The sequence below is a fragment of the Lepidochelys kempii genome, chromosome 3 (assembly GCF_965140265.1).
Source record: "Lepidochelys kempii isolate rLepKem1 chromosome 3, rLepKem1.hap2, whole genome shotgun sequence".
In the NCBI taxonomy this organism is placed as follows: domain Eukaryota; kingdom Metazoa; phylum Chordata; order Testudines; family Cheloniidae; genus Lepidochelys; species Lepidochelys kempii.
The window spans coordinates 188,129,124-188,141,567 of NC_133258.1; positions in this window are offsets into that span (position 1 = coordinate 188,129,124).

Consider the following 12,444-nt stretch of genomic DNA (forward strand, 5'->3'; position numbering starts at 1 on the left):
TCATGTGTGTCTAATCATGTATAGTCACTGTGTAAAACTCACAAATAAAAACAGTACTCTAAGTAAGAAACTTAAATGAATAGCTTTCTAAGAAATTATTTATACTCTACCTGGTGACCATTATTATAAACATAATTTGTTTATATACCCCTTACAGTTTTAAGCATCAAGTTTCTTGGTACAAAAATACAATTTATTTTTAGTGTGCTTGTTTGGAACATGCTGAATAAGGATATCTCACATCATGCTGGTTGATTTGGCATAAAGGACCAATTTCCATTAAATAAATAAACAAACCAAAAATGGTAGTAAAGACGGTTCTTGTAGCAAAATAGGTATCAAGAGTCAATCTCACAACCATAGGTCACCCTTTGATCCAATTAAATATTCTCTTGAATTAAGATCATGAAAAGCCTGAGTGACCACCCAGCCTATCGAAAACTATTAACTGGCTCAGACCAGTTAATGCTCTACTCTTGAAAAGAAAGCTAGCGCAGCCACTGAAAATAACTCACTGAATAAGTAGCAGTTTCCACAGTTGTTTCACTATCCCATAACAACATTTTTCCCCCATTTCCAATACAGAAATTTTTGAGATATCATACTTTTTCCTGCTAAATTTATGATAAAATGCTTTGATTTATGGTCTATGGCAGAAGTTCTCAAACTGGGGGTCAGGAACCCTCGGGGGTCGCGAGGTTATTACCTCGGGGGTCGTGAGCTGTCAGCCTCCACCCCAAACCCTGCTTTGCCTCCAGTATTTATAATGGTGGTAAATATACTAAAAAGTGTTTTTAATTTATTGGGGGGGGATCGCACTCAGAGACTTGCTATGTACAAAAGTTTGAGAACGACTGCTCTATGGGCATAATGCAGTAAAGTATTTAATAGGTTTTTAGGGTGTGCTTATAGTTTAGCATATGCTTAAGTGCTTTGGTGAATCAAGACCTTTAAGAACTATACCGTGTTCAAGTAGTTGTGACAAACAAATGTGGGGAAAAATTACCCATTGAACTTGACTTAACATAAGGAGTAGAATCACTTCGGAGTTTTAAAATCAGGCTGAACAAAACATAAGTAATATACTGTAAGTAAATCTTTTCTTCATTGACAGGGAGATGGCTGTTTCCATATTTAACTATTATGATTCTAAAAATCTTCAACAAGACACCAAAAGTTACTTCATTTTTGCAAAAATGGCTCCAGCTCTGGGAAGCAAAGGACTTCATGGTGGCAATGAATCTAATTCTTCTAAAGGTTTCCTTTACGTTAGGGGATCTCAAACTTCATTGCACCGTGACCCCCTTCTGACAAAATTACTTGGTTCCCAGAGGGGAGACCAAAACCTGAGCCTGCCCGAGCCCCAGGGGAGAGGGGGACGGGAGGAGGCAAAGCCTGAGCCCCACCACCTTGGGCAGGGGGACCAACACTGAAGCTCAAGAGTTTCAGTCCCAGGCAGGGGGCCTGCAACCTGAGCCCTGCCATCCAGGGATGAAGCCCTTGGGCTTTGGCCCTGGGCCACAGCAAGTCTAAGCTAGCTCTGGCAATCCCATTCAAAAGGGATCCCACCCCACAGTTTTAGAACCACTGCTTTACGTAATTGCTGCTGTGAAAGGATTTGTTTGGGTGATTGATTGTGTTGCTGTCACAGAGTATGTTGTTTGTTTGTGAGCATTGTAAGAAGATTCAACATAGTGCAAAAAGACTGTCTGAAGTAGAGCCAGTCTAATAATAATAACAAAATTTACACATATATATGATTGAGAATCAAAGCATTGAGTTCTGTTTGCTTTGATTTATGGGGTTATGTTATTTATAACTATTCAGTTTTCACTCAGATGCTTGGCTCTTACAAAAATTTCACAGATTTTGTCACAAATAAATTATCTGAAAATCATGATAAAAGTTTGTTCATTATTTACCCAGTTAAATCTTTCATTCATCTAGTTAAAGAGCAGAAACAATAGTTTGACTTGGGTGAGAAAGTATACAACATAAAGACCAAATACTCAAATTTGTTAGTTGCTAAGGTGCCACAAGTACTCCTTTTCTTTTTGCAGATACAGACTAATACGGCTGCTACTCTGAAACCTGTCAAAAGGATCAGGTCTTAAACAACTAGTAGGTTGGGAATTATTCATCAAATCCTTTCAGTAAGCAGTTACCAATAATGAATACAGTTACAAAACTTGGGATTCATTTGAAAATCACTCAGTAACCAAAAAAGGCCTACATGGAAGTAAAATGTAATCAAAGTATTTTATGAAAAACAGGAAAGTAGAAATACTATAACATTAATCGCCTGTATTGATATCTCTAACATAAAATTACAAACAGAAAATAGAATGTTCCATTAAAAACATGCAAAATTATAAACACTGTTACTTCTGATCTTCATCAGAACTCAGTGTCATCTTATTAATCTTCCCCAAGTGTATTCTTCTTTTTAGCTGTATGTAATGCCATATAACAGCTAAAAACAAGGATGGCAGAGTGTGACCAGCCAGTGCTTTGTACGGCACCAGTTTAAGAATTCCTACCCTAGTTAAGGCTGAAGAGGCTAAAACTTTTTTTTTTTAATTGTCTGTAATTAAATAACAGTGAAGGAATGCCTTGAGCATGCTGTGGTTTTAATGATTTTTTTTCAAATGAAGCCCAGTCAGAGTCACTGAATTATGAACATCATCATCCTCAAAAGCCACAATATATGCAGGCTTGTTCAGGACAGACTGTGACTTTGTTAACTAAACAAGAAGGTTAGGACTCGGACAAAATATCACCTACTTTCTCTCTAGGATTTAGACAAAAAAATTGACAAGATAAGCCCGGTTTAAATACAAGTAAGCAATTTTCTTCTCTTGGGCCCTGATTCTCCAGCATATCTCAGCACAGCTCAAGCATAGTAGCAAGTGTAGGTATAGCTCCTTGATCTTCAGCCATCTGGTCCTGGTAGAAGTTAGGTAACAAGGGGCCTATTCTAACTTTCACCCTGACCCTGTTCTAGTGAAAGATCAGGCATAGTGGAGCTCAGTTCCACTACAGGCCCTCTCTCCCATGACTGGAATGCCACTGACACTTCTCCCGCCCTCCCCCTTCCCCTTCCCCCCAGTCATTTTATACCAGGGAAACTGGTGGGGGGAATGGCTTTTCACTGGGGAGGAGTTCCCTTACACAATGGGAATTCTTTATCTCCACCTATTTTAAGGCCACTTTGCATCATATGTGGCACAAAGTGGCCTTGGTGGACCAGAGAATCTGGTCCTAGGTTTTCAAATACTTCACTACTGCTGTTTTGTCTTTGTTCTAATGATCTTAAATGATTCTTTTGTCATATGTTAGAGCTTAATATCAGAAGTAAATGTATCAGCAGCAAAAGCAAGCACATTGATGAATTAGTTGACAATCTAGTCCTAAAGTTCATAATAAAGTTGTTGGTTTTTTTTAGCATTTTAAAATGTCTAATACTTTGGTTTATAGGGTTCTGCCAACCTAGATTTTTCTGTGCAGATGTATGCAAAAGGATGTTGGCATCCAAAAATCCCTTCTGTTTGTCAGATGACCCACTGAAGTGGCTGCTGTATGAACATTGATGCACCCCTACAAATTAGCTTCTTGACATAAAGAAGATAGGTGCTTTAAAGCCCAATTTACATCTTCCTGAATTATATAAATATTCCCTTAACAGGCACTGGCAATTCAAGAAGACCAGGCCCATACATATGTTGTATTGATTCTAAAGGCTCAAGGGTATGCAGTTAATCCCCTTCAAACATGGTAGAGTGCACACGCTTGGAGATCTTCCAAACTGCCAGCTGAAAGTTGCCTTTCAGAACCAGTGGATGTGTGGTGTTCTGAGATTCCAAAAGAAGATACAATATTAGGCCAAAAATCTGACCACACACCAGTGTAAAGCCAGATTATTTCAATTAATTTTAATGGAGATATTTTGGATTTACACCAGTGTAAACATCAAATTCTGACACATTGGGTCATCAGTGGGTGTTTTGGATCTCCTATTGAATTCACCATGGTTTTGTCCATATGTGTACCTAAATTAATATGATAATTCTATACCAGATATGTTAGGATATAGATATTCAGGCCTGTCTGTAAAGGCCTATACTCTAAGAATTTAGGGGTATTCCTATCACTTGGCTAGTTATAGAGGTATAAAAGAAAGAATCAAAATCACTGTCTGCCAGTGTAAGGGCCTTCTCTTACTGTGACAGTCTGAGGCCCTGTTCTTAGGCTAAGGCCTTTGGCTAAGCGACAGAGGCAGCCATAAGCTGGGAAGTGAATGGTCACATCCTCACATTCCAAACTAGTCACATTGAAATAAGGTGCTATTGGGCTGTTAGGAATTTAATCCTGTCCTTATAGTGCCTATCACCTCCAGAGAAAGGGAAGTGTAAAAGGAAATTGAGGTTGATAGTTTTCTGTCTGGTAAGAACTCACTTATCAATAGACACAGCTGGGAAACTCTTATGTCTTTACAGATGTAGTTGTGAAATCCTCACTTCTGTATTGTTTTGTCATTATAGTTCCCACTTTGCTATTGTTTATTGGCATGGTCTCTGTCTGGTTCTGTGATTGCTTTTGTCTGCTGTATAATTAATTTTGCTGGGTGTAAACTAATTAAGGTGGTGGGATATAATTGGTTAGCTAATCCATGTTAGGATTGGTTAGTTAAATTTTAGTAGAATGATTGGTTAAGGTATAGCTAAGAATATTACTATATAAATTAGGGGCAAACAGGAAGTAAGTTGGGATTCGAAAATAAGGAAAAAAGGAACTTGTATTTAAGCTTGCTGGAAGTTCACCCCAATAAACATTGAATTGTTTGCACCTTCGGACTTCGGGTATTGTTGCTCTCTGTTCATGCGAGAAGGACCAGGGAAGTAAGTGGGTGAAGGAATAAGCCCCCTAACATCTTGGTGCCGGGACTTGGATACATCGCATTGGATAGGTGAGTGGCAGCCTGTAAGTCCCCCTCCCCAACAGTCCGCACAGCTGCTTGGAGGGGGTATGGCGAACTCTCGTGATGGTAGTTGCGGGTTCTGGCAAGCTGGGGTAACGGATTTTTTGAACAAATGGATAAGGAAGAATCAGGGCCCATACCAGGTGCAGGGGTTCACCTGGGATGAGATTGAGAAGGAGATGGGAGAGGTTTTGGGAGACCCCAAGGGAAAGGAATGTAGGAAAAAGGGAATGGTATTACAAGGTTTGTGTGCTGGGATGGCATACTGGGTAAAAAGGGAAGCTGATCTCCTCCAACACATTAAGGATTTGGAGGAGATTGTGGATCAGCAACGGATTTTAACAGAAAAATCTGTGTTAGCAGTAGAGGTAGCGGATTTGAAGGCACGGGATGCTGCACGGACAGAGGAGTCTTGTGAGGCAATCCGGAGAGAGAGGGACGAACTGCTGGGGAGAGTAGGAGACTTAGAGGAGGAATTGTATTATTGTAAACATGGGGGCAATGGATTTGGGGACCTCAAACCATCCGCCCCACTAATGGAACTGAAGGAGACACCTCCACCACCCTACCCTGAAAAAACACTGTACCCACCACTGCCGGTGGATGTTGTAAGCCGGCGATCCACAGTTACAGCCCCTGCGAGAGAGGCTACCCGGGAGGAACTGCAGGAGGCAGGAATAGTGGCCCCGGTTGCGGGGTGGGGGGACCATGCCCCACAAGTAGTAGAACAGGCAGAAATCCGCCCCTTGTCCCTGAAGGACCGGGAGGCAGTACTGGGCCGCTTGGGAAAGGTACCCCGGAATGATTGGGATCAGTTTGTGCTGTGGCTAGTGGAGGTGGGCAGAGAGATGGAGGGTCTAACTCGTGAGGACCAGGTGATCTTATGGCGTAGTCTTTTGGGACGAGGTACCTTGGGAATCGATGTGGCAGGAGTGGCACATCCATTTCTAATTCCCGGACAGGTGGCAAAACACTTGTTTGGGGTGTACTCTCGTACTGCGGGGATGAATAAGATGAAGCGAGTCCCTGGGGAAACAGGGCGGGATACACTTAATCGCATACAGGCCTGGGCACGGTGCTGGGTGGATCCCCTGGACGGTCCATGGGTGCTGCCACAGGCAGGGGCACCGGGACCTGGTGGGGGTGTGGAGCAGGGCAGGGGTGTGGAATTGCTGGAGAAATGGTTGGAGCTGAGCAATCCGCAGTTCGTGGGGCATTTAAGGTTGCAGCACCCTGAACTTGCTCCCAATCAGCTACCCCAGTTTCTGGAACAGGCAGATGTGTGGAGGCAGATGCATCAGGGGGAAGAGCCAGTCCATGCTATTACTGCGGGGGATCAATACAAGGTGGAAAGGAGTGGGTCAGCCTGGAGAGGAGGAGGTAGAGGGAGAGTTCATGGCTTTGGGAGGGTAGTCAGGGATGAGCGGGCAGCTATAGAGCAAGAGATCCAGAGACTGCAGGCTAAACTGACTACCCACGATCTTACCAGATGAGGGGGAAAGTGGTCCCGGAGGCCAAGGGACTGGGACTGCCTGAAATGCCAGACATACAATTTTGCATGGAGACAGGAATGTGTTCGGTGCCAGGACCCCAGGTCCCCCCATGAACCAGTGGGAGGGACAGAGGTGGGTACTGCAACTTAGGGGTGCCCTGGGAGGCGTCCTGTCCATGTTCTCAGTTTAGGACGGGATGCATCTGGTCGCCCCACGCTCCAGGGGGCAATCGAAGGGAGTCCCATGAGGGATTTTTTGATAGACACTGGAGCAGCCATCAGTTTAACCACATGGGGGCAGGGGAGACCCTCAGAAGGGACTGTGACAATTGTAGGGGCAACAGGAGGGGAGACACAGTTAACCCTGAGGAGGGGACAAATCAAAGGAATCTGGGGGGAAGGGGAGATTATGTGGGGTTGTAATGATATGCTTAATCTGTTGGGGGCAGGAGATTTACACAAACTGGGACTTGTACTGGATTTAGCCAATTGGGTGTGTTTACTGGGGCAAACACAGGACGGTCAGGGCTATACCATTCCCATGGGGATAGCCACTATGACCATTAAAGCGGCACATGCCCTCCCACCACCCCCGGCTGGGTGGGAACACATCCCTGTGTGGGCTAAGGATAACCTGGATTGTGGTAGGGGCAGCATGGAGGTACTGATGGAGGGAGGGGACCCTCCCCCACAGAAACAGTACCCTATTCCTCGAGAGGCATTGGCAGAGGTGGGGGCAACTATTGAGGAATTGGAACAGAGGGGACTGATTCGGGCAGTTGCATCCCCTTGTAATGCTGCTGTGTGGCCCGTGAGGAAGCCAAATGGTACCTGGCGCCTCACTGTGGATTACAGGGCACTAAATGCTCTGGCCAATTCGCCAGCCTCAGTGGTGGCAGCGTATCCTGAAATGTTGGCCCGTATTGGACCCCAATTCCGAATTTTCACTGTTTTGGACATAGCTAATGGATTTTGGTCTCTGCCACTAGCTACCTCGTGTCAGTATAAAACTGCATTCACATGGGAGGGCAGACAATTCTGCTGGACAGTCCTACCCCAGGGATATAGGGACTCCCCTGCAATTTTTCACAGATACATGAGACAGGCTCTGGAGGGGGTGGATTCAGCAAGGTGCATACAATATGTAGACGACCTGTTGCTAATGTCAGGGACAGAGGAAGAAGACAGGGAACTAACTGAGCAGGTCTTGCAAGCTTTGGCAAGAGCAGGATTGAAGGTCAATGGGAAAAAGGCTCAGATGGGACAGACAAGAGTGACCTACTTAGGAGTGGAAGTGTCTCAGATGGGAAGGGAAATCGATAAGGGACGGGTGCAACTGATCCAGTCCCTGCCACTGCCTATGGATGTTAAAAGCTTGCGAAGTTTTCTGGGTCTAACTGGATTTTGCAGGGATTTTGTGGCCAATTATGCAGAAATAGCCCAGCCTCTATTTGACCTAACCCGAGCCTCAACTTGGGAATGGTCAGAAGAGTGTACTGAGGCAGTGAGGCTAAAGGAAAACCTGGCCAGTGCTCCAGTGCTGGCCTCCCCAGATGGGGAGAAATTCTTTTATCTGTACCCTTTGGTATCGGACACTACCATTGGTTGTGCATTAACACAGGAGTATGGAGCAAAGGACCGACCTGTGGCCTTTGCCTCTCGACTTTTGAGTGCTGTGGAATTGAAGTATGGATGGTGTGAAAAGGTGCTGTTGTGCTCCTACTGGGGGGTAGGGAAATTTAAATACCTTACGGGAATGCAGAAAGTAATAATCCGATCTCATCATGACCCCCTGCGGCTGTTAAACATGCACACTACTTTACAGGGACAAGTGAGTGGGCAGCGTATTGCTAAATGGTTGCTGGCTCTACAGGCAGAAAACATTAAAGCAGAGGTGTTAAAGGAACCCATAGTCTGGGTAGCTGGATTACATCTGGCTGGCACCCCGCACCAATGTGAAGCCAGCCCAGGTAAAACCCAACATCAGGTGTTTCGGGCAGCTAATCCCAATCAGGTAAAGGAGGGGACACTGGTATGGTTTTTGGATGGAAGTTGTAGCTATCAAGGGGGATGGAAAACTGCAGGCTTAGCTGTTGTGGGAATCAGAGGCAATGAGACAGTCAGCACCATTGGTTTCTCACTAGAAGCAAAGTCAGCTCAGGAGGCAGAACTGGCAGCCTTGCTAACAGCTTTAAATGAAGTGGATCCCAAATTTGAGGCAGAATGTTGGGTGGTGGTAGATTCAGATTATGTATTTCGTGGTGCCACATTAATGCTGAGATGGTGGGCAGATAATCATTTCAGGGCGACAGACGGCTCCACAATCAAGCATGCTACCTGGTGGAAGCGAGTGGAGGAGCTGAGTCACTGTTTTACACGGATCAATGTGGTGAAGGTAAAGGCACACAAGAAAACAGGACCCCTAAGCAAAGGGAATAATTTGGCCGATGTAGAGGCCAAGCGGGCTGCAACAGAGGCACCCCCATGGCCCTGGGAGCCAGAAGAGAGTGTGCCTGTAGCAGTGTTAACAAGAAGCGGGGTGGATACAGATCAGGGAGGGCGAATTCGAGAGTTGCAGGAATCTGACCCAGGACTGGAAGGCATCATGAAACTTGGGGACAGGCATGTGCCAAAGGTGGAACTAATGGAAGGGATTTGGTGTGTCTTAACAACTGAGGGACCGGTCATGTTGTGCCCTCAGGGAAGTCGGGCAGCTTTCTTAAGCTGGGTGCATGGAAGCTTGGCAGGGGGACACCCCGGGTTTGAGGAGGCACTGGGAACTTTAAAAAGGTTGTGCTGGTGGCCAGGAATGGCAGCTGATTTAAAATCACATCTGGAACGTTGTTTGGACTGTGCCAGGCACAGCCCACCTCACAAGGTGCTAAGGGGAGAATTAATGAGACAAGCCCCAAGGGGACCATGGGAAAGGATACAGATTGATTACCCAGGACCCCTACCACCAGATCACAGGAAAAACCGATTCATGTTGGTGGTAGTGGATGCTTTCAGCCGGTGGGTGGAAGCTTTCCCCACAAAGTATCAAACAGCCCGGGTAACTGCTGCAATACTGGTAAATGAGGTATTCACTCGCTGGGGGGTCCCAAAGGTGATTGACTCAGACCAAGGAGCTGCTTTTCGATCAGATCTGTTAGGGGAGCTATCAGCCCTCACTGGAATCACACAGTTGTTCCACATTGCTTATCACCCCCAGGCTGCGGGGCAGGTGGAACGCATGAACCGCACCATTAAAAGTGAGCTAAGAAAGGGAGTGGAAGTCGGAGGAAAAAACTGGTCACAGTTACTGCCCTTTGTCTTAATGAGAATAAGGGCCCGAGAATCAAAGGGCACAGGATTTTCTCCATATGAAGCTCTCATGGGAAGGCCTATGGAACGGTGGGAAAATCTACTTACCCCAGTACCTGGGGAAGTCACTACACACGGCCTAACACAAGAATGGATTTTAACTTTAATTGACCATGTAAAACAGGTACAGCAGGCAGTGGCCTGGCGAGACGAGCAAGGAGCAGCAAGAGTCAGAGCGTGGTATGACCTGCCTGGGGAGCGTAATCTACCCATGGTGGGAGATCTAGTGATGTACAAGATTCCAGGTCAACACCATCCATTCCCAGCTCCTAAATGGAAGGGCCCTTATCTTGTCCTTGACCAATTAGGGCCCAGGCTGCTATTACTGGGTACAGAGAATGGAGGACGGGAGTGGGTTCACTGCACGCAAATAAAAAGGTACAAACAGGGGATTGGGAAAGGGGACATGTAAATTTTGTTATGTATGTATTACAGGTTAATTCAAAAAGGAGAAAAGGATGAAAATTCCCTGGCCCTGGATGGAACACTTACTAGTGCTAATCACAATTGTCACATTTACAAATTCTATTCAGATCCCACGATGTGAAGTGTCAAAAGGAGGAAACACATGGACGGCTACACATGCAACCTGTGGTAATAAAGCTAATGAAGACTATGAGAATCTCCCCATAGAAAGATGTACCACTAATACTCCAACAGGAATTTGGCAGTGTCGGTATATGGTTTATGGATTAGATGGGGGAATCCCAACCAGGTGGAGAATATCAAATTTATCAGGAAATATTGCATGGTACTCCCTGGGTGCTGCCATGATTAACGATAGTGAAAAACACAGTTACCCAGCTATGTGGTTTGTTACAGAGGGTCCAAAGAATATAACCCTCTGGTCTCCTGGAGCAGATGAACCCTCTTGGGAAAATAGGGCCCCACATTTAGGGTGTGATGTTACCATATGTAACCACAATGGTACTTCCATGGAAGATAATCCCCAAAGGTGTGATTGTTATGTACATATTACATTAGGCGTAAAATCCCCTTTGGGACGCTGGGTGTACGATGAGTTAACCATTTTACAGAATGTAACCCTACAGGTGATATGGATGCCAAGTTGGAAGAATCCAAATTTAAAGTGGCCCCAGCCTGGAGCCAAGAATATTCCCCGACGAGCAAATGTCTGGGAGCCATTGTGGGAGCAGGTGCAGCCAGCACTTTTTAACGTGTCCTTTCACTCTATTACATGGGTGGTACGCCCCAAGGAATGGTGGGTGGACCAAATCCATCCTAATTGTAGTATGTACATAAAAGGATTGAAACAACAATTCAATGCATGGGTGAGGGGACACACCTGGAATCATCGTCGGAAAAGGGGATTGTGGGCAGCTGGGAACACTATGCTGGGTACATGGAATCTGGGGGACGAGTGGGTAACCAAACAATTAGTAAGCCAAAATGTGAAATTTCAACAACAAATTAATGAATTAATGGCACAGCAACTATCAGCAGTTGCCACAGGGTGGAGGACAGCAGTAGAGGTAAACTTGCAGTTAACTCATTGGGCAGGGGACCTGGTGACATGGGTAGAAGATGGCTTCAGAAGACTAACATGGGGAGAAGTGTGCATAGGTATTCAGTATTGAATCGGGAAGCTAGCCCATATTTATCCACAATTGCAAAAACATACCCATCTACCTGGAAAATAACATCCCCGACCTGTGGGGACAGTTCTTGTGTAATTGTTACTATGATACCATGGGAAGGAAATGCAAATAAGGTGGTTCCCTTGTACCCTATGGGAGTAAGTAGGGAAGGGGGAGCACGTTGGGAGCCACTAGGGAATAGGTGGGGGGCATGGAATGGGGTAAATTGGACTGTCATCACATTAAGCAGTTGTATATCCAGAGGAGGAATATGGATGTGCCCCTCTCCTATGACTATGGAGGAGCAGGATCAATGGCCTATTGCAAAGGGGGGGCATTTAGGGGTAATGTATATGGGGTATGGTGTATTCTGTTGGGAATGTATGCAATCCTGCAATATAACACTAGGAGGCAAAATCCTTCCAGTGTATGACAAAATTATGAACTTCTATACTCTGCCACCTGGACTATGGTGCACCAATGGATCAGTGGACTCAATCGTTGTAAACAATCGAACCAGCACCTACTACCCGATACCGTACCAAGTAGTTGAATTGGTTTGGACAATACCAAATTTCACTGTGGATATTCAATGGACACACAATATGGACAAAAGTACACAAAGATTACAAGAGCAACTTGCTGCAAGCGACAACAGTTGGACACACTTACCATACACACTACAGGATGGCGCTGACAAAATTTTAACCTTATCAAAGGAGGAGAAGCAGTGTTTTTGGTGGTGGCCAGGATGTTGGACCATACTGCAGTGGTCAGGACTCTCGGTGTTGCTGTGGAGTATCATAGCAGCTAGTGTATTGTTAACTATATGTGTGTTACATTGCATATGGAAACGATCAAGGGGGGCACAACCCCCTAGAGAACAGCCACTAATTATAACTTATAAGGGTATGTCTACACTACGAAATTAGGTTGAATTTATAGAAGTCGGTTTTTTTGAAATCGGTTTTATATATTCGAGTGTGTGTGTCCCCACAGAAAATGCTCTAAGT